The following is a 23,704-nucleotide window of genomic DNA, read 5'->3' as shown; positions in this document are numbered from 1 at the left end:
GGACCAGGAGTGACTCTAGAATGAGTTTGTACGATATGGGTATCAAATGAAAGGTGTTAATGAGTATTTTAAAAGGGAGTAATCCTTAGTTCCATAGGTGGACGCCGTTTCGAGATATCGCCATAAAGGTGGACCAGGGGTGACCCTAGAATTTGTTTGTACAATATGGGTATCAAAGAAAGGTGTTAATGAGTATTTTAAAAGGGAGTAATCCTTAGTTCCATAGGTGGACGCTGTTTCGACATATCGCCATAAAGGTGGACCAGGGGTGACCCTAGAATTTGTTTGTACAATATGAGCATCAAACGAAAGGTTTTAATGATTATTTTAAAAGGGAGTGGGCTTTAGTTCTATAGGTGGACGCCGTTTCGAAATATCGCCATAAAGGTGGACCAGGGGTGACTCTAGAATGTGTTTGTACATTATGGGTATCAAATTAAAGGTATTAATGAGGGTTTCAAAAGGGAGTGGTGGTTGTTGTATAGGTGGTCGCATTTTCGAGATATCGCCATAAAGGTGGACCAGGGGTGACCCTAGAATTTGTTTGTACAATACTGGTATCAAAAGAAAGGTGTTAATGAGTATTTTAAAAGGGAGTAATCCTTAGTTCCATAGGTGGACGCCGTTTCGAGATATCGCCATAAAGGTAGGCCAGGGGTGACTCTAGAATTCGTTTGTGCAATATGGGTATCAAACGAAAGGAGTTAATGAGTATTTTAAAAGGGAGTGGGCCTTAGTTCTATAGGTGGGCGCCTTTTCGAGGTATCGCAATAAAGGTGGACCAGCGGTGACTCTAGACTTTGTTTGTACGATATGGGTATCAAATGAAAGGTGTTAATGAGTATTTTTAAAAGGGAGTAATCCTTAGTTCCATAGGTGTTCGCCTTTTCGAGATATCGCCATAAAGGTGGACCAGGGGTGACTTTAGAATATGTTTGTACGATATGGGTATCATATGAAAGGTGTTAATGACTATTTTAAAAGGGAGTGGGCCTTCGTTCTATAGGTGGACGCCTTTTCGAGATATCGCCATAAAGGTGGACCAGGGGTGACTCTAGAATGAGTTTGTACGATATGGGTATCAAATTAAAGGTATTAATGAGAGTTTTAAAAGGGAGTGGTGGTAGTTGTATATGTGAAGGCGTTTTTCAGATATCGACCAATATGTGGACCAGGGTGACCCAGAACATTATCTGTTGGATACCGCTAATTTATTTATATATGTAATACCTGCCAAGATTTTAAGGGTTTTTTATTTCGCCCTGCAGAACTTTTTCATTTCCTTCTACTTAATATGGTAGGTGCCACAACCATTTTATAAACTTTTTTCTAATGTTATTTTTCGCGTCAATAAAAGAATCCAATTACCTTACCATGTTTCATCCCTTTTTTCGTATTTGGTATAGAATTATGGCATTTTTTTCATTTTTCGTAATTTTCGATATCGAAAAAGTGGGCGTGGTCATAGTCGGATTTAGTTCATTTTTCATGCCAAAATAAAGTGAGTTCAAGTAAGCACGTGAATTAAGTTCATTAAAGATATGTCGATTTTTGCTCAAGTTATCGTGTTAGCGGCCATGCGGAAGGACAGACGGACGACTGTGTATAAAAACTGGGCGTGGCATCAACCGATTTCGCCCATTTTCACAGAAAACAGTTAGCGTCATAAAATCTATGCCCCTACCAAATTTCATAAGGATTGGTAAATTTTTGACGACTTATGGCATTAAAAATATCCTAGACAAATTAAATGAAAACGGGCGGAGCCACGCCCATTTTGAAATTTTCTTTTATTTTTGTATTTTGTTGCACCATATCATTACTGGAGTTGAATGTTGACATAATTTACTTATATACTGTAAAGATATTAAATTTTTTGTTAAAATTTTACTTTAAAAAATTTTTTTTCTAAAAGTGGGCGTGGTCTTTCTCCGATTTTGCTAATTTTTGTTAAGCGTACATATAGTAATAGGAGTAATGTTCCTGCTAAATTTCATCATGATATCTTCAACGACTGCCAAATTACAGCTTGCAAAACTTTTAAATTACCTTCTTTTAAAAGTGGGCGGTGCCACGCCTATTGTTCAAGATTTTACTAATTTTCTATTCTGCGTCATAAGTTCAACTCATCTACCAAGTTTGGTCGCTTTATCTGTCTTTTGTAATGAATTATCGCACTTTTTCGGATTTTCGAAATTTTCGATATCGAAAAAGTGGGCGTGGTTATAGTCCGATATCGTCCTTTTTAAATAGCGATCTGAGATGAGTGCTCAGGAACCTACACACCAAATTTCATCAAGATACCTCAAAATTTACTCAAGTTATCGTGTTAACGGACGGACGGACGGACGGACGGACATGGCTCAATCAAATTTTTTTTCGATCCTGATTATTTTGATATATGGAGGTCTATATCTATCTCGATTCCTTTATATATGTACAACCAACCTTTATCCAATCAAACTTAATATACTCTGTGAGCTCTGCTCAACTGAGTATAAAAATATGGATATAGCTGCTATTAAAGTGAGTGCACCCTTCATCAAGTAAGCAAAATTCCAATTTGCAGTACTGAATTAACACCAAACACACCAATGCGAGTTAGTGGATGGGATGCAATAAATGAAGACAAAAAGCGTCGTGCAGAAGAACTTCGGATCTGCCATAATAGCGACGGCAGATTGTACGAAAAATTATAAGATACCTCTAAATTTACTCAAGTTATCGTGTTAACGGACAGACAGACGGACGGACGGACGGACGGACATGGCTAAATGAATTCCTTTTTTGGCCTAGATCATTTTGATATATAGAAGTCTATATCTATCTCGATTTGTTTATGCCGTTACGGATTACCGTTATGCGAACAAAATTAATATACCCTGTGAGCTCTGCTCAGCTGAGTATAAAAACATCTTTGATTTGAAAACATTTTCAAATAAAAAATACATTTTATTTTTTGATTCGTGATTCATTCAAATAAAAATCACGCAACCCTGCTCTAAAGGGACAAGCCGCAATCCCCAGTGACGACAACACCTACTCAAGTGAAAATTTTTAGAATCTAACACACTATCGATGTTCCAAATTTCCTCCAAATTGATTGATCCGTTCCCGAGATAGTAGATAATATACATATATTATTTCTGAGAAATATATCTATTGGAACGTTTGGTTTAATACTCATATTGGCATATCTCATGTAATTTTTCTCAAATTCCAAAAAGGTGGCAAGCTTGTAAAAACATCATCAGTGGCAATACTTAGATGGAAAGTCTTAGAATGTGAGACTTTATCTATATACAAAATTTAGTCGTATCCGCGATAGTAGTAGATGTACCAAGAGATATAAATAATAAGGTGAGTTGGCAACCCTAAGTGGAAACCTGATTTTTCTTATATGTACTTTTTTTTCTAAATTCCAAATAGGTGGCAACCTTGTGAAAACATCCTAAGTGTCAACACCTAGATAGAAAGTCTAATAATGTGATACACTATCTATGTACGAAATTTAATTCAAAAGGGTTAAGCCGTTTTCGAAATCGTTCCGGATATAAAAACAAGTTTTGCTTGTTTATAGTAATAACTTTGGAAACAGAAATAAATTAAAGAGTGAGGTCTGTGTACTTTTCTGTATTTGGTCATTAAAAACACAGTCACGATATTAATAACACAGTTCAACTACCAATATAAACAATAACAATAAATAAAACAAACAATAACAAGATAATTCTCTTCTGAAAAAGAATAAGTATATATTTTGCCAAACTCACGGTAGTTTCAATTTGCTGGAATATACGTAATTATCTTGAATTTGTTATTTTGGTAGAACAAAAACTGTTTGCTCACCTGCTTTTGAAATTTTAGCCGATACTTTAAAAACTTCCCTCAAGCTATATTTCTTTAAATAAAGCCAACAAGAGTTTACTTCCTTTAATTTATACCTAGCAATCGCTAGTAAAAGTCACAAATTAGAATGAATATACGCAATTATTTCACGCTCCTTTTTGCCGTCCATAGCTGCCTTTTTAGCTACGCGAAAGCACGGTTTCGCATTGTTAAAGGCGAATTGTCGAGGATAGAGGATAGCCCATATATGGTATCAATATATTATAAACAACGTAGATGCGCTGGTTCATTAGTTAGTATGGAAACAGTGATAACAGCTGCGCATTGCCTGCTAGACAAAGAAGCAACATTATTTGTGATTCAAGCTGGCGCAACCAATAGAGTACGCGAAACTGGCCAATTTCGAAAAGGGAATGAGACATTTATTCCACCTGATTATAAAGCCAATACAAAAAATATGGATATAGGTGCTATTAAAGTGAGTGAACCATTCATCCCGGGTCCTCAAGTAAGCAAAATTCCAATTTGCAGTACTGAATTAACACCAAACACACCAATGCGAGTTAGTGGATGGGGTGCATTAAGTGAAAAGAAAGGGCGTCGTGTAGAAGAACTCCGAACCACTGTCCTGCCTATAATAGCGACGCCAGTTTGTGCCAAAAATTATAAGAAGGTAGCACTATTTCTAACAAGAACAATGATGTGTGCTGGACTTGGTGGAAGTGATGCATGTTATGGTGATTCTGGAGCACCAGGCGTTGTGGGAGGAGAACTTTGTGCAGTGGTATCATTTGGGTATGGTTGTGGACGCTCCAAATTTCCAGGTGTATATACAAATATAACTGATAAAAAAGTTTTAGAGTTTATAGAAAAAGTGATGAATTGTTAATGTGCTCGACTGCTAAGTGGAGTATCACCCCATCTTCACCACGTCACGTAGAAGCATATTGAATTTATGCTGAGGTAGGGCATAATCGAAATGGCAACTAAGATAGGATGATATTCCACTCAGCAATCGTAATGACAATATTCATTTTTGTATTATCTATTAATAAATACTTATTTATTGTTACGATTTAATTTTTGGTATTGTGCAATAAATTTGTGACGCATACAAATGTCTTAGGTTGTGGGACAAAATGTTAATCTTAAAGTCTTGACTGGTTTCCACATGTATAAAAAGATCATGAGAACAAAAGAAAATTGTAGAATAGGCACTTTAAAACCCTGGCAAATTTACCATCTTAATATATATATTTCCTTTGTATTTGTGTTTGTGAATGAACTGCTCCTAAACGACCGATGCGATAATAATGACATTTTTTGTGTATGCTCAAATCCCCTTTGCTTTATATTAACAACTTCGTCTGTTTCCTTTCTTACCTTTCCTTAAGTGAACCTGGGGCCGATCTATTCTAAATAAAAATAAATCATGGTGTGATTTGCTTGAAATATTGTTAAGGCGATACTTTTTGATTGGCTGAATATTCGGAAAACTTTTTTTCCTGCATGTGAGACCAGGGCCAAACTTTTTCAAAAAAACTAATTTATTGTTACTTCGTTTGGTCCTCATGCACCATCAAACCCATTTTTACCGCTTATTTTTTCAGTTTGGAGTAAGCAGCGCTTACGGCGTGGGTGTTCAGGCTGATAATATCAATGCCATCAGTATACTCCAGTTATTGCACGCTTTTATCGAATATTGATCCAGAGCGGTTAAGTTCTGCAGCTAGTATAATTTTCTCCAGCATCAAACTAAAGAAATCGCACTATAGCATGTCACGCTGTCTAAAACCTCGTTTAGACGGAGCTCGGAGAGGTCCTTCCCAATTCTGACTGAGCTGATGGTTTTGATCAACGTCATTTTGCACAGCCGTATAAGTTTAGTGGGGCAGCCAGACATAGCAGCATATACGCAGCCTTTCATGCAGTCGAAAGCGGCTTTAAAATCGACAAGAGGTGAAATGTGTCGATTCTCTTTTTGTGCCATTGTCCGTTTGAAAAACCTGAAGGTACACGACTGATGTGGTTTCACTTTTTCGGTGTCATATCAGGTCGTCGAAAATTTAGTCATTAAAGTACCAAGACAGCGGATTGTTATATGAAAGCCTTAAGATCGAATCTTAAGCCCATACCATACACTTGGCTATTGTAGAGGGTTTCCTTGGTGGCCTCTTTTTTTTGACTTCTGTCATCGCTAGGTTTTAAATTAAGCTGCTTAGAAACAACGCCTGATACTTTAGAACAGAGCCGGCCAAAAATTTGCACATTGTGCAATTTGAGTTCGTATTTTCACACGTATACTAAAGATGTGCGATCACGATAGTTTGCTTTCGCTTGTCACTCACTAAAATCAACAGTGAATGCAAAAGGAAAAGTCCATGCTACTTTTTGGGGACATAATAAAAACAATAAGCTGCAAGGTTAAAGTGACTTTTAATACGTTTTAGTTAGTATTATTAAGTTCCTTTGAACATACATATTAATATTGACGATTTAAATATTAATAATTAATAATACTTAATTAATTATTAATAAATATTGACAATTTAATATAAGTAACTTTTTACACGTTCTACTTAGTTTTATTAATTTTTATACATTTTTTTTTATTGAATAACTTTATGTTATGAAAATATATATTTCTATCTTTACATTTACTTTGTTTTATAGTTCTTTCTTAATGAAAAAGTGTTTTTTTAAGTTAATTTTGCATTGAAGAAACACCATACCTTCTTTTATAAAAAAGTTGTATCTGGCTAGCTCGACCTCCGCGTTCTTAGTTATATGAATATAAGTAAATATTGTTAGGATTAGCTTGAAATCAAATAACCAGAGTCCTTTTTAATTTCGAACTTCACAGTCCACATTTTCTTTTAGCACACTGTGGGGAGTTGTCACTCAATTTTTACACACACTTATGCAATTGTTTTAGTATTTGTGTGGCCGGCTCTGCTTTAGAAGTATGCTAGTTATCAACATGAATTGGAATGGTATTCAAGCCCAAATGCTTGTTGGGGGATATTCCCCGCTATTGCGAACGAACGTAAACAACTAAGAGGTTAACTAGCGTTTAACATTGCCAGATCGGATGCTTAAGCTCAACTTCATTGGATTGAAAAAACTGCAGAATAAGTTCAGAGGTAGATTACCGAACAAACAAAGTGGAACTTGTACTGAAAACCCGGGCCATAAAGTATTTTCCTTGACATGTACGTAGACAAACTACAAGATGGTACAAGGATCACTAGCTTAAATGTAAATAGCTTGCAAAGCATCATCAAAATTCCTCTGCATATATGTATGTATGTTTTTTTTGTTTCTTTGCCTGTTACCTACGAGAGATCCCTCACGGGGTGCTTGAACTAAGTTTAAATCGAAGTCAGACCACTTCAGTTTTTTTTCATATTCGTGTTTTGTGGGCTAAAATAGCCCCAAAAGTAAAATTTTACGAAAATTCACTGAGAAAACTGCATTTTGTAACATCGATGTACCGCAGTTTGTAGGCCTAATTGAGGACATAAGCCCTACGTACTTAGAATTTGCAACATACCCTCAAATTTTGGAGTAAGGAGCCAAAAGGCCCGTTTTCATAGGTTGATTCATATATTGGCTTATAACTATAAACTAGAGCCTACGATTTCTTCTCGAATACAAGTGAGATTTTTGAGACCCGAGGAATCGAGAACTCGACTTCTCGCGAGATCCTCGTGTCTCGAAGTACTCGTAAATCTCGCGAGCTTCTCGACATAAACTTAATTGCCGTATGGACGGTGTTTTTTACTTGTGATTTTTATATTCAGTTGAGCAGAGCTCACAGAGTATATTAAGTTTGATTGCATAACGGTTGGTTGTATGTTTGGTATGTAGGTCCCTGAACACTCATCTCAGATCGCTATTTAAAATGAACGATATCGGACTATAACCACGCCCACTTTTTCGATATCGAAAATTTCGAAAAACCGAAAAAGTGCAATAATTCATTACCAAAGATAGATAAAGCGATGAAATTTGGTAGGTGAGTTGAACTTATGACGCAGAATTGAAAATTAGTAAAATCTTGTACAATGGCCGTGGCACCGCCCACTTTTAAAAGAAGGTAATTTAAAAGTTTCGCAAGCTGTAATTTGGCAGTCGTTGAAGATATCATGATGAAATTTGGCAGGAACGTTACTCCTGTTACTATATGTACGCTTAATAAAAATTAGCAACATCGGAGAAGGACCACGCCCACTTTTAAAAAAAAAATTTTTTAAAGTAAAATTTTAACAAAAAATTATTTCTTTACAGTATATAAGTAAATTATGTCAACATTCAACTCCAGTAATGATATGGTGCAACAAAATAGAAAAATAAAAGAAAATTTCTAAGTGGGCGTGGCTCCGCCCTTTTTCATTTAATTTGTCTAGGATACTTTTAATGCCATAAGTCGAACAAAAATTTACCAATCCTTTTGGAATTTGGTAGGGGCATAGATTTTATGACGTTAACTGTTTTCTGTGAAAATGGACAAAATCGGTTGAAGCCACGCCCAGTTTTTATACACGGTCGTCGGTCTGTCCTTCCGCTCGGCTGTTAACACGATAACTTGAGCAAAAATCGACATATCTTTACTGAACTTAGTTCACGTACTGAACGCTCTTTATCTTGGCATAAAAAATGAACGAAATCCGACTATGACCACGCCCACTTGTTCGATATCGAAAATTACGAAAAATGAAAAAAATTCCATAATTCTATACCAAATACGAAAAAACGGATGAAACATGGTAATTGGATTGGTTTATTGACGCGAAATATAACTTTGGAAATAACTTTGTAAAATGGTTGTGACACCTACCATATTAAGTAGAAGAAAATGAAAAAGTTCTGCAGGGCGAAATAAAAAACCCTTGAAATCTTTGCAGGTATTACATATATAAATAAATTAGCGGTATCCAACAGATGATGTTCTGGGTCACCCTGGTCCACATTTTGGTCGATATCTGGAAAACGCCTTCACATATACAACTACCACAAATCCCTTTTAAAACTCTCATTAATACCTTTAATTTGATACCAATATCGTACAAACACATTCTAGAGTCACCCCTGGTCCACCTTTATGGCGATATCTCGAAAAGGCGTCCACCTATAGAACTAAGCCCCCACGCCCTTTTATAATACTCATTAACACCTTTCATTTCATACCCATATCGTACAAACATATTCTAGAGTCACCCCTGGCCCACCTTTATGGCGATATCCCGAAAAGGCGACCACCTATAGAACGAAGGCCCACTCCCTCTTAAAAATACTCATTAACACATATACAACTACCACCACTCCCTTTTAAAACCATCATTAATACCTCTAATTTGATACCCATATCGTACAAACAAATTCTAGGGTCACTGCTGGTCCACCTTTATGGCGATATCTCGAAACGGCGTCCGCCTATGGAACTAAGGATCACTCCCTTTTAAAATACTCATTAACACCTTTCATTTGATACCAATATCGTACAAACAAATTCTAGAGTCAACCCTGATCCACCTTTATGGCGATATCCCTAAATGGCATCCACCTATAGAATTATAGCCCACTCCCTCATAAAATACTCTTTAATGCCTTTCATTTGATACACTTGTCATACAAACACATTTTAGGGTTTCCCTCGGTTCATTTTCCTACATGGTTATTTTCCCTTATGTTGTCACCATAGCTCTCTGTTCGGTTATACCCGAACTTAACCTTCCTTACTTGAAATGAAATGGTATACATGAAAATGAAATGGTATATTAATTTCGTCACGAAACCGAAAATTGTAAGTCCTTAAAGGAAAATAGATAGACCCACCATTAAGTATACCGAAATAATCAGGTTGAAGAGCTGAGTTGTTTTAGCCATGTCCGTCTGTCCGTCTGTCCGTCTGTCCGTCTGTCTGTTTGTATGCAAACTAGTCCCTCAATTTTTGAGATATCTTGATAAAATTTGGTGAGCAGGTGTATTTGGGTGTCCGATTAGACATTTGTCGGAACCGACCGGATCGGACCACTATAGCATATATCCTCCATACAACCGATTTTTCAGAAAAAGAGGATTTTTGTAATATCTTACCCAATTTAACAGATTGAAGCTTCAAACTTCACCATATACTTTCGTATATTGAACATATTGTTGCCTGAAAAAATTTATGAGATCGGTCGTATATATAGTATATATCCCCCACAACCGATTGTTCAGATAAGGAACTTTTCGTAATTACTGCCCTATTTTAAGAGCTAGAGGCTTCAAATTTCAGCGAATGCTTACGTATACAGCATATGTTGTTGTCTGAAAAAATCATAAAGATCGGTGGTATATATAGTATATATATGGTGGTATATATAGTATATACATATAGTATATATATATATATTTTCGCAAATTTTAGCCCCATTTTAACAGCTAGAAGCTTCAAATTTCACCGAATATTTACTTATATAGCATATATTGTTGTCTGAAAAAATCATAGAGATCGGTTGTATATATAGTATATATCTCATACAACCGATTGTTCAGATAAGAAACTTTTCGCAATTTCTACCCCATTTTAACAGCTAGAAGCTTCAAATTTCACCAACTGCTTACGTGTATAGCATATATTGATGTCTGAAAAAATCATTGAGATCGGTGATATACATAGTATATATCTCATACAACCGATTGTTCAGATAAGAAACTTTGCGCAATTTCTGCCCCGTTTTAACAGTTATAAGCTTCAAATTTCACAAAATGCTTTCGTATATAACATATATTGTTGTCTGAAAAAATCATAGAGATCGGTGGTATATATATTATATACTTCATATAAACTGTCATATTGACCCCTTTTTTACGGCTAGAAGCTTCAAGATTCATCAAATTTCATCAAATAGTTACGTTTACGTCATATATTTTTGAAATACGTGATTCGTAGCCATAGTTTTTACATGCAGACCACAAAAAACGTGAAGCTTTGCATCCTCACACAGATTACCTACCTATTTTTTATTTTATATTTATCTTAAAAATCGTTTAGATATGTTCAAATTTCACCAAATGCTTACGTGTATAGCATATATTGTTGTCTGAGAAAATCATAGATACCGGTGGTATATATAGTATATATCCCATACAACCGATTGTTCAGATAAGAAACTTTGCGCAATTTCTTCCCCATTTTTACAGTTATAAGCTTCAAATTTCACCGATTGCTTACGTATATAGCATATATTGATGTCTGAAAAAATCATTGAGATCGGTGGTACACATAGTATATATCTCATACAACCGATTGTTCAGATAAGAAACTTTGCGCAATTTCTGCCCCATTTTAACAGTTAGAAGCTTCAAATTTCACAAAGTGCTTACGTATATAGCATATATTGTTGTCTGAAAAAATCATAGAGATCGGTCGTATATATATTATATACTTCATATAAACTGTCATTTTGACCCCTTTTTTACGGCTAGAATCTTCAAAATTCATCAAATTTCATCAAATAGTTACGTTTTCGTCATATATTTTTGAAATACGTGATTCGTAGTCATAGTTTTTACACGCAGACCACAAAAAACCTGAAACTTTGCAACCTCACACAAAGTACCTACCCGTTTTTTATTTTATATTTATCTTAAAAATCGTTAAGGTATGTAGATCTGTTCACTATATATTTCTTATCTTATACATCCGATTATTCGGAGATTACGAACGGGATAAGATTATTGTTCAGCCCCATTCATGAAAGGTATGAAGTCTTCGGCACAGCCGAAGACAGTCCCGTTCTTACTTGTTTTTTATTATATTGCTTTTCAATGGCATTTAACTCAAAATATATTTATTAATCATATAATTTTGTTCACAATATTTTATTTTTTTAACGAGACATCGATAATTTGGCTTCTGGCGAGATTCTCGAATCTCGCAATACTCGTAATCCGCGCGAGCTTCTCGACTTTCAATTCTCGCGAGATTTTTGAATCTCGAAATACTCGTAATACTCGCGAGCTTCTCGACTTTCAATTCAGTCACTGCATTGGCAGTATTCTAAACATTTCGGTGTTTTTTAGTGGTGGTTTTGTGGAAATTTTCGCTTGTGCTCCAGAAGTAATCGTAAGCTCTATATAAAACGGCCAATGAATCGATTAAATTGAATGTTTAAAAGCTCGCGAGTATTACGAGAATTTCGAGATTCGAGAATCTCGCGAGAAGACGAGAATCGCGAGAAATATCTTCTCGAGAAATCGTAAGCTCTACTATAAACTGTATGTCATCAGAAAGAAATTTTTGTGCTTCCAACAATGTATAGTTTGTATGTTGAAGAAACCTTATAAAATATATTCAAAAATTAACGTACTGCATCACTTGTTGTTGTTGTTGTAGCGATAAGGACACTCCCCGAAGCCCTTGGGGAGTATTATGGATGTTGATGGTCCTTTGCCACTAAGGTACTAGCCCGACTATCTCGGAAACGATTTGGTATAATCACATGCAACTTTCTAGGCCATCCCGCCCTCTCACCCCCTAGATCCGTGAGGAACTTGGGGCCGCCACAGTCTTGGCTGTTAAAGAATCAGGATTCGCCACAGGTAGGTAAAGTTTGGAGAAGCTATATATTGCAGTCTTGTCTAGTAATACAACGGTACGGGTACGGAGTGAGTAGTATCGATACTTTTCCAAAAAATAATCGAGTATTTCGTACTCGATGCTTTTTTCGAATTACTGATACCTTACCTGATACCTTTCCAAGTGCCGATGGTCTACATGTTTAAGATCAACAAAGTGCAGTCCATTAACTTTATAAATTGAGATCGTCGACGATACGGTAAAAGCTCCGCATTTAACTTAAACTGACTTTTTGATAATGGTGGAATGGGAGACAATTTCTGCATATGGTGGTAAAGGATAAGTGTGTCTTTATTGACCTGAATCACTAGCACCAACAAATTTATGAAAAGCTGCTAACTACAATATGCTAGCTGCAATATAGCTTTTTCGTTCTACTGTGAAATTTTGGTGGATGGACTTAGCAGCTTTTACAGCATTTTCGACGATTTTGGTATTGAAAGTGGTCGAAATCCGATTATATCCACGCCTACTTCCAAAAATGGCAAAAAGGAACAATACTTTAGCAAATACTAATGAAGTGGTGAAACTTGACCCGTGGATAAGAAACAAGTAAGGAAGGCTAAGTTCGGGTGTAACCGAACATTACATACTCAGCTGAGAGCTATGGAGACATAATAAGGGAAAATCACCATGTAGGAAAATGAACCTAGGGTAACGCTGGAATGTGTTTGTATGACATGTGTATCAAATGGATGGTATTAAAGAGTATTTTAAGAGGGCCATGGTTCTATAGGTGGACCCCATTTAGGCATATCGCCATTAAGGGGGACCAGGGCTGACTCTAGAATTTGTTTGTACGATATGGGGATCAAATGAAAGATGTTAATGAGTATTTTAAAAGGGAGTGGGCCTTAGTTCTATAGGTGGACTTCTTTCGAGATATCGCCATAAAGGTGGACCAGGCGTCCACGTTTGTACGATATGGGTATCAAATGAAAGGTTTTAATGAGTATTTTTAAAAGGGAGTGGGCCTTAGTTCTATAGGTGGATGCCTTTTCGGGATGTCGCTATAAAGGTGGACCAGGGGTGACTCTAGAATGCGTTTGTACAATATGGGTATCAAACGAAAGGTGTTAATGAGTATTTTAAAATGGAGTGGGCCTTAGTTCTATAGGTCGACGCCTTTTCAAGATATCGCCATAAAGGTGGCAGGGGTGACTCTAGAATTTGTTTGTACGATATGTGTATCAAACGAAAGGTGTTAATGAGTATTTTAAAAGGGAGTGGGCCTTAGTTCTATAGGTGGACGCTTTTCGAGATATCGCCATAAAGGTGGACCAGGGGTGACTCTAGAATACGTTTGTACAATATGGGTGTCAAATGAAAGGTGTTAATGAGTATTTTAAAAGGGAGCGGGCCTTAGTTCTATGGGTGGACGCCTTTTCGAAATATCGCCGTAAAGGTGGACCAGGGGTGACTCTAGAGTTTGTTTGTACGATATGGGTATCAAATGAAAGGTGTTAATGAGTATTTTAAAAGGGAGCGGGCCTTAGTTCTATGGGTGGACGCCTTTTCGAGATATCGCCATAAAGGTGGACCAAGGGTGACTCTAGAATACGTTTGTACAATATGGGTGTCAAATGAAAGGTGTTAATGAGTATTTTAAAAGGGAGCGGGCCTTAGTTCTATGGGTGGACGCCTTTTCGAAATATCGCCGTAAAGGTGGACCAGGGGTGACTCTAGAGTTTGTTTGTACGATATGGGTATCAAATGAAAGGTGTTAATGAGTATTTTAAAAGGGAGCGGGCCTTAGTTCTATGGGTGGACGCCTTTTCGAGATATCGCCATAAAGGTGGACCAAGGGTGACTCTAGAATACGTTTGTACAATATGGGTATCAAATGAAAGGTGTTAATGAGTATTTTGAAAGGGAGCGGGCCTTAGTTCTATGGGTGGACACCTTTTCGAGATATCGCCATAAAGGTGGACCAAGGGTGACTCTAGAATACGTTTGTACAATATGGGTGTCAAATGAAAGGTGTTAATGAGTATTTTAAAAGGGAGCGGGCCTTAGTTCTATGGGTGGACGCCTTTTCGAAATATCGCCGTAAAGGTGGACCAGGGGTGACTCTAGAGTTTGTTTGTACGATATGGGTATCAAATGAAAGGTGTTAATGAGTATTTTAAAAGGGAGCGGGCCTTAGTTCTATGGGTGGACGCCTTTTCGAGATATCGCCATAAAGGTGGACCAAGGGTGACTCTAGAATGCGTTTGTACAATATGGGTATCAAATGAAAGGTGTTAATGAGTATTTTGAAAGGGAGCGGGCATTAGTTCTATGGGTGGACGCCTTTTCGAGATATCGCCATAAAGGTGGACCAGGGGTGACTCTAGAATGCGTTTGTACAATATGGGTATCAAACGAAAGGTGTTAATGAGTATTTTAAAATGGAGTGGGCCTTAGTTCTATAGGTGGACGCTTTGCGAGATATCGCCATAAAGGTGGACCAGGGGTGACTCTAGAATACGTTTGTACAATATGGGTATGAAATGAAAGGTGTTAATGAGTATTTTAAAAGGGAGCAGGCCTTAGTTCTATGGGTGGACGCCTTTTCGAGATATCGCCATAAAGGTGGACCAGGGGTGACTCTAGAATGCGTTTGTACAATATGGGTATCAAATGAAAGGTGTTACTGAGTATTTTGAAAGGGAGCGGGCCTTAGGTCTATGGGTGGACGCCTTTTCGAGATATCGCCATAAAGGTGGACCAGGGGTGACTCTAGAGTTTGTTTGTACGATATGGGTATGAAATGAAAGGTGTTAATGAGTATTTTAAAAGGGAGCGGGCCTTAGTTCTATGGGTGGACGCCTTTTCGAGATATCGCCATAAAGGTGGACCAAGGGTGACTCTAGAATGCGTTTGTACAATATGGGTATCAAATGAAAGGTGTTAATGAGTATTTTGAAAGGGAGCGGGCCTTAGTTCTATGGGTGGACGCCTTTTCGAGATATCGCCATAAAGGTGGACCAGGGGTGACTCTAGAATGCGTTTGTACAATATGGGTATCAAACGAAAGGTGTTAATGAGTATTTTAAAAGGGAGCGGGCCTTAGTTCTATGGGTGGACGCCTTTTCGAGATATCGCCATAAAGGTGGACCAAGGGTGACTCTAGAATGCGTTTGTACAATATGGGTATCAAATGAAAGGTGTTAATGAGTATTTTGAAAGGGAGCGGGCCTTAGTTCTATGGGTGGAAGCCTTTTCGAGATATCGCAATAAAGGTGGACCAGGGGTGACTCTAGAATTTGTTTGTACGATATGGGTATCAAATGAAAGGTGTTAATGAGTATTTTAAAAGGGAGTGGGCCTTAGTTCTATAGGTGGATGCCTTTTCGGGATGTCGCTATAAAGGTGGACCAGGGGTGACTCTAGAATGCGTTCGTACAATATGGGTATCAAACGAAAGGTGTTAATGAGTATTTTAAAATGGAGTGGGCCTTAGTTGTATAGGTGCACGCTTTTCGAGATATCGCCATAATGGTGGACCAGGGGTGACTCTAGAATACGTTTGTACAATATGGGTATCAAATGAAAGGTGTTAATGAGTATTTTAAAAGGGAGCGGGCCTTAGTTCTATGGGTGGATGCTTTTTCGGGATGTCGCTATAAAGGTGGACCAGGGGTGACTCTAGAATGCGTTTGTATAATATGGGTATCAAATGAAAGGTGTTAATGAGTATTTTAAAAGAGAGCGGGCCTTAGTTCTATAGGTGGATGCCTTTTCGGGATGTCGCTATAAAGGTGGACCAGGGGTGACTCTAGAATGCGTTTGTACAATATGGGTATCAAACGAAATGTGTTAATGAGTATTTTAAAATGGAGTGGGCCTTAGTTCCATAGGTGGACGCTTTTCGAGATATTGCCATAAAGGTGGACCAGGGGTGACTCTAGAATACGTTTGTACAATATGGGTATCAAATGAAAGCTGTTAATGAGTATTTTAAAAGGGAGCGGGCCTTAGTTCTATAGGTGGATGCCTTTTCGGGATGTCGCTATAAAGGTGGACCAGGGGTGACTCTAGAATACGTTTGTACAATATGGGTATCAAATGAAAGGTGTTAATGAGTATTTTAAAAGGGAGCGGGCCTTAGTTCTATAGGTGGATGCCTTTTCGGGATGTCGCTATAAAGGTGGACCAGGGGTGACTCTAGAATACGTTTGTACAATATGGGTATCAAATGAAAGGTGTTAATGAGTATTTTAAAAGGGAGCGGGCCTTAGTTCTATAGGTGGATGCCTTTTCGGGATGTCGCTATAAAGGTGGACCAGGGGTGACTCTAGAATACGTTTGTACAATATGGGTATCAAATGAAAGGTGTTAATGAGTATTTTAAAAGGGAGCGGGCCTTAGTTCTATGGGTGGATGCTTTTTCGGGATGTCGCTATAAAGGTGGACCAGGGGTGACTCTAGAATACGTTTGTACAATATGGGTATCAAATGAAAGGTGTTAATGAGTATTTTAAAAGGGAGCGGGCCTTAGTTCTATAGGTGGATGCCTTTTCGGGATGTCGCTATAAAGGTGGACCAGGGGTGACTCTAGAATACGTTTGTACAATATGGGTATCAAATGAAAGGTGTTAATGAGTATTTTAAAAGGGAGCGGGCTTTAGTTCTATAGGTGGATGCCTTTTCGGGATGTCGCTATAAAGGTGGACCAGGGGTGACTCTAGAATGCGTTTGTACAATATGGGTATCAAACGAAAGGTGTTAATGAGTATTTTAAAATGGACTGGGCCTTAGTTCTATAGGTGGACGCTTTTCGAGATATCGCCATAAAGGTGGACCAGGGGTGACTCTAGAATACGTTTGTACAATATGGGTATCAAATGAAAGGTGTTAATGAGTATTTTAAAAGGGAGCGGGCCTTAGTTCTATAGGTGGATGCCTTTTCGGGATGTCGCTATAAAGGTGGACCAGGGGTGACTCTAGAATGCGTTTGTACAATATGGGTATCAAACGAAAGGTGTTAATGAGTATTTTAAAATGGAGTAGGACTTAGTTCTATAGGTGGACGCTTTTCGAGATATCGCCATAAAGGTGGACCAGGGGTGACTCTAGAATACGTTTGTACAATATGGGTATCAAATGAAAGGTGTTAATGAGTATTTTCAAAGGGAGCGGGCCTTAGTTCTATGGGTGGACGCCTTTTCGAGATATCGCCATAAAGGTGGACCAGGGGTGACTCTAGAGTTTGTTTGTACGATATGGGTATCAAATGAAAGGTGTTAATGAGTATTTTAAAAGGGAGCGGGCCTTAGTTCTATGGGTGGACGCCTTTTCGAGATATCGCCATAAAGGTGGACCAAGGGTGACTCTAGAATACGTTTGTACAATATGGGTATCAAATGAAAGGTGTTAATGAGTATTTTAAAAGGGAGCGGGCCTTAGTTCTATGGGTGGACGCCTTTTCGAGATATCGCCATAAAGGTGGATCAGGGGTGACTCTAGAATGCGTTTGTACAATATGGGTATCAAATGAAAGGTGTTAATGAGTATTTTAAAAGGGAGCGGGCCTTAGTTCTATAGGTGGATGCCTTTTCGGGATGTCGCTATAAAGGTGGACCAGGGGTGACTCTAGAATACGTTTGTACAATATGGGTATCAAATGAAAGGTGTTAATGAGTATTTTAAAAGGGAGCGGGCCTTAGTTCTATGGGTGGATGCTTTTTCGGGATGTCGCTATAAAGGTGGACCAGGGGTGACTCTAGAATGCGTTTGTATAATATGGGTATCAAATGAAAGGTGTTAATGAGTATTTTAAAAGAGAGCGGGCCTTAGTTCTATAGGTGGATGCCTTTTCGGGATGTCGCTATAAAGGTGGACCAGGGGTGACTCTAGAATGCGTTTGTACAATATGGGTATCAAACGAAATGTGTTAATGAGTATTTTAAAATGGAGTGGGCCTTAGTTCCATAGGTGGACGCTTTTCGAGATATTGCCATAAAGGTGGACCAGGGGTGACTCTAGAATACGTTTGTACAATATGGGTATCAAATGAAAGCTGTTAATGAGTATTTTAAAAGGGAGCGGGCCTTAGTTCTATAGGTGGATGCCTTTTCGGGATGTCGCTATAAAGGTGGACCAGGGGTGACTCTAGAATACGTTTGTACAATATGGGTATCAAATGAAAGGTGTTAATGAGTATTTTAAAAGGGAGCGGGCCTTAGTTCTATAGGTGGATGCCTTTTCGGGATGTCGCTATAAAGGTGGACCAGGGGTGACTCTAGAATACGTTTGTACAATATGGGTATCAAATGAAAGGTGTTAATGAGTATTTTAAAAGGGAGCGGGCCTTAGTTCTATAGGTGGATGCCTTTTCGGGATGTCGCTATAAAGGTGGACCAGGGGAGACTCTAGAATACGTTTGTACAATATGGGTATCAAATGAAAGGTGTTAATGAGTATTTTAAAAGGGAGCGGGCCTTAGTTCTATGGGTGGATGCTTTTTCGGGATGTCGCTATAAAGGTGGACCAGGGGTGACTCTAGAATACGTTTGTACAATATGGGTATCAAATGAAAGGTGTTAATGAGTATTTTAAAAGGGAGCGGGCCTTAGTTCTATAGGTGGATGCCTTTTCGGGATGTCGCTATAAAGGTGGACCAGGGGTGACTCTAGAATACGTTTGTACAATATGGGTATCAAATGAAAGGTGTTAATGAGTATTTTAAAAGGGAGCGGGCCTTAGTTCTATAGGTGGATGCCTTTTCGGGATGTCGCTATAAATGTGGACCAGGGGTGACTCTAGAATGCGTTTGTACAATATGGGTATCAAACGAAAGGTGTTAATGAGTATTTTAAAATGGACTGGGCCTTAGTTCTATAGGTGGACGCTTTTCGAGATATCGCCATAAAGGTGGACCAGGGGTGACTCTAGAATACGTTTGTACAATATGGGTATCAAATGAAAGGTGTTAATGAGTATTTTAAAAGGGAGCGGGCCTTAGTTCTATAGGTGGATGCCTTTTCGGGATGTCGCTATAAAGGTGGACCAGGGGTGACTCTAGAATGCGTTTGTACAATATGGGTATCAAACGAAAGGTGTTAATGAGTATTTTAAAATGGAGTAGGACTTAGTTCTATAGGTGGACGCTTTTCGAGATATCGCCATAAAGGTGGACCAGGGGTGACTCTAGAATACGTTTGTACAATATGGGTATCAAATGAAAGGTGTTAATGAGTATTTTCAAAGGGAGCGGGCCTTAGTTCTATGGGTGGACGCCTTTTCGAGATATCGCCATAAAGGTGGACCAGGGGTGACTCTAGAGTTTGTTTGTACGATATGGGTATCAAATGAAAGGTGTTAATGAGTATTTTAAAAGGGAGCGGGCCTTAGTTCTATGGGTGGACGCCTTTTCGAGATATCGCCATAAAGGTGGACCAAGGGTGACTCTAGAATACGTTTGTACAATATGGGTATCAAATGAAAGGTGTTAATGAGTATTTTAAAAGGGAGCGGGCCTTAGTTCTATGGGTGGACGCCTTTTCGAGATATCGCCATAAAGGTGGATCAGGGGTGACTCTAGAATGCGTTTGTACAATATGGGTATCAAATGAAAGGTGTTAATGAGTATTTTGAAAGGGAGCGGGCCTTAGTTCTATGGGTGGACGCCTTTTCGAGATATCGCCATAAAGGTGGACCAGGGGTGACTCTAGAATTTGTTTGTACGATATGGGTATCAAATGAAAGGTGTTAATGAGTATTTTAAAAGGGAGTGGGCCTTAGTTCTATAGGTGGATGCCTTTTCGGGATGTCGCTATAAAGGTGGACCAGGGGTGACTCTAGAATGCGTTTGTACAATATGGGTATCAAACGAAAGGTGTTAATGAGTATTTTAAAATGGAGTGGGCCTTAGTTCTATGGGTGGACGCCTTTTCGAGATATCGCCATAAAGGTGGACCAGGGGTGACTATAGAATACGTTTGTATAATATGGGTATCAAATGAAAGGTGTTAATGAGTATTTTAAAAGGGAGCGGGCCTTAGTTCTATGGGTGGACGCCTTTTCGAGATATCGCCATAAAGGTGGACCAAGGGTGACTCTAGAATACGTTTGTACAATATGGGTATCAAATGAAAGGTGTTCATGAGTATTTTAAAAGGGAGCGGGCCTTAGTTCTATGGGTGGACGCCTTTTCGGGATATCGCCATAAAGGTGGACCAGGGGTGACTCTAGATTGCGTTTGTACAATATGGGTATCAAATGAAAGGTGTTAATGAGTATTTTGAAAGCGAGCGGTCCTTAGTTCTATGGGTGGACGCCTTTTCGAGATATCGCCATAAAGGTGGACCAGGGGTGACTCTAGAATTTGTTTGTACGATATGGGTATCAAATGAAAGGTGTTAATGAGTATTTTAAAAGGGAGTGGGCCTTAGTTCTATAGGTGGATGCCTTTTCGGGATGTCGCTTTAAAGGTGGACCAGGGGTGACTCTAGAATACGTTTGTACAATATAGGTATCAAACGAAAGGTGTTAATGAGTATTTTAAAATGGAGTGGGCCTTAGTTCTATAGGTGGACGATTTTCGAGATATCGCCATAAAGGTGGACCAGGGGTGACTATAGAATACGTTTGTACAATATGGGTATCAAATGAAAGGTGTTAATGAGTATTTTAAAAGGGAGCGGGCCTTAGTTCTATGGGTGGACGCCTTTTCGAAATATCGCCATAAAGGTGGACCAGGGGTGACTCTAGAATGCGTTTCTACAATATGGGTATCAAATGAAAGGTGTTAATGAGTATTTTGAAAGGGAGCGGGCCTTAGTTCTATGGGTGGACGCCTTTTCGAGATATCGCCATAAAGGTGGACCAGGGGTGACTCTAGAGTTTGTTTGTACGATATGGGTATCAAATGAAAGGTGTTAATGAGTATTTTAAAAGGGAGCGGGCCTTAGTTCTATGGGTGGACGCCTTTTCGAGATATCGCCATAAAGGTGGACCAAGGGTGACTCTAGAATGCGTTTGTACAATATGGGTATCAAATGAAAGGTGTTAATGAGTATTTTAAAAGGGAGCGGGCCTTAGTTCTATGGGTGGACGCCTTTTCGAGATATCACCATAAAGGTGGACCAGGGGTGACTCTAGAATGCGTTTCTACAATATGGGTATCAAATGAAAGGTGTTAATGAGTATTTTGAAAGGGAGTGGGCCTTAGTTCTATGGGTGGACGCCTTTTCGAGATATCGCCATAAAGGTGGACCAGGGGTGACTCTAGAATTTGTTTGTACGATATGGGTATCAAATGAAAGGTGTTAATGAGTATTTTAAAAGGGAGTGGGCCTTAGTTCTATAGGTGGATGCCTTTTCGGGATGTCGCTATAAAGGTGGACCAGGGGTGACTCTAGAATGCGTTTGTACAATATGGGTATCAAACGAAAGGTGTTAATGAGTATTTTAAAAGGGAGTGGGCCTTAGTTCTATAGGTGGACGCTTTTCGAGATATCGCCATAAAGGTGGACCAGGGGTGACTCTAGAATACGTTTGTACAATATGGGTATCAAATGAAAGGTGTTGATGAGTATTTTAAAAGGGAGCGGGCCTTAGTTCTATGGGTGGACGCCTTTTCGAGATATCGCCATAAAGGTGGACAAGGGGTGAATCTAGAATGCGTTTGTACAATATGGTTATCAAATGAAAGGTGTTAATGAGTATTTTGAAAGGGAGCGGGCCTTAGTTCAATGGGTGGACGCCTTTTCGAGATATCGCCATAAAGGTGGACCAGGGGTGACTCTAGAATTTGTTTGTACGATATGGGTATCAAATGAAAGGTGTTAATGAGTATTTTAAAAGGGAGCGATCCTTAGTTCCATAGGTGGACGCCGTTCCGAGATATCGCCATAAAGGTGGACCAGGGGTGACCCTAGAATATGTTTGTACGATATTGGTATCAAATTAAAGGTATTAATGAGGGTTTTAAAAGGGAGTGGTGGTACTTGTATAGGTGGTCGCCTTTTCGAGATATCGCCATAAACGTGGATCTGGGGTGACTCTAGACTTTGTTTGTACGATATTGGTATCAAATTAAAGGTATTAATGAGTGTTTTAAAAGGGAGTGGGCCTTAGTTCTATAGGCGGACGGCTTTTCGAGATATCGCCATAAAGGTGGACCAGAGGTGACTCTAGAATTTGTTTGTACGATATGGGTATCAAATGAAAGGTGTTAGTGAGTATTTTAAAAGGGCGAGGGGCTTAGTTCTATAGGTGCACGCCTTTTCGTTATATCGCCATAAAGGTGGCGCAGGTGTGACTCTAGAATTATTTTGTACAATATGGGTATCAAACGAAAGGTGTTAATGAGTATTTCAAAAGGGCGTGAGTTTTAGTTCTATAGGTGGACGCCTTTTCGAGATATCGCCATAAAGGTGGACCAGGGGTGACTCTAGAATGTGTTTGTACGATATTGGTATCAAATTAAGGGTATTAATGAGGGTTTTAAAAGGGAGTGGTGGTATTTTTATAGGTGGTCGCCTTTTCGAGATATCGCCATAAACGTGGATCAGGGGTGACTCTAGACTTTGTTAGTACGATATGGGTATCAAATGAAAGGTGTTAATGAGTATTTTAAAAGGGCGAGGGGCTTAGTTCTATAGGTGGACGCCTTTTCGTTATATCGCCATAAAGGTGGACCAGGGGTGACTCTAGAATATGTTTGTATGATATGGGTATCAAATGAAAGGTTTTAATGAGTATATTAAAAGGGCGAGGGGCTTAGTTCTATAGGTGGACGCCTTTTCGTTATATCGACATAAAGGTGGCCCAGGTGTGACTCTAGAATGATTTTGTACAATATGGGTATCAAACGAAAGGTGTTAATGAGTATTTCAAAAGGGAGCGATCCTTAGTTCCATAGGTGGACGCCGTTCCGAGATATCGCCATAAGGGTGGACCAGGGTTGACCCTAGAATATGTTTGTACGATATTGGTATCAAATTAAAGGTATTAATGAGGGTTTTAAAAGGGAGTGGTGGTACTTGTATAGGTGGTCGCCTTTTCGAGATATCGCCATAAACGTGGATCAGGGGTGACTCTAGACTTTGTTTGTACGATATGGGTATCAAATGAAAGGTGTTAATGAGTATTTTAAAAGGGCGAGGGGCTTAGTTCTATAGGTGGACGCCTTTTCGTTATATCGCCATAAAGGTGGACCAGGGGTGACTCTAGAATGTGTTTGTACGATATGGGTATCAAATGAAAGGTTTTACTGAGTATATTAAAAGGGCGAGG

The sequence above is a fragment of the Eurosta solidaginis genome, chromosome 4 (genome assembly GCF_040869045.1).
Source record: "Eurosta solidaginis isolate ZX-2024a chromosome 4, ASM4086904v1, whole genome shotgun sequence".
Lineage (NCBI taxonomy): Eukaryota > Metazoa > Arthropoda > Insecta > Diptera > Tephritidae > Eurosta > Eurosta solidaginis.
This window is presented reverse-complemented; position numbering follows the sequence as displayed.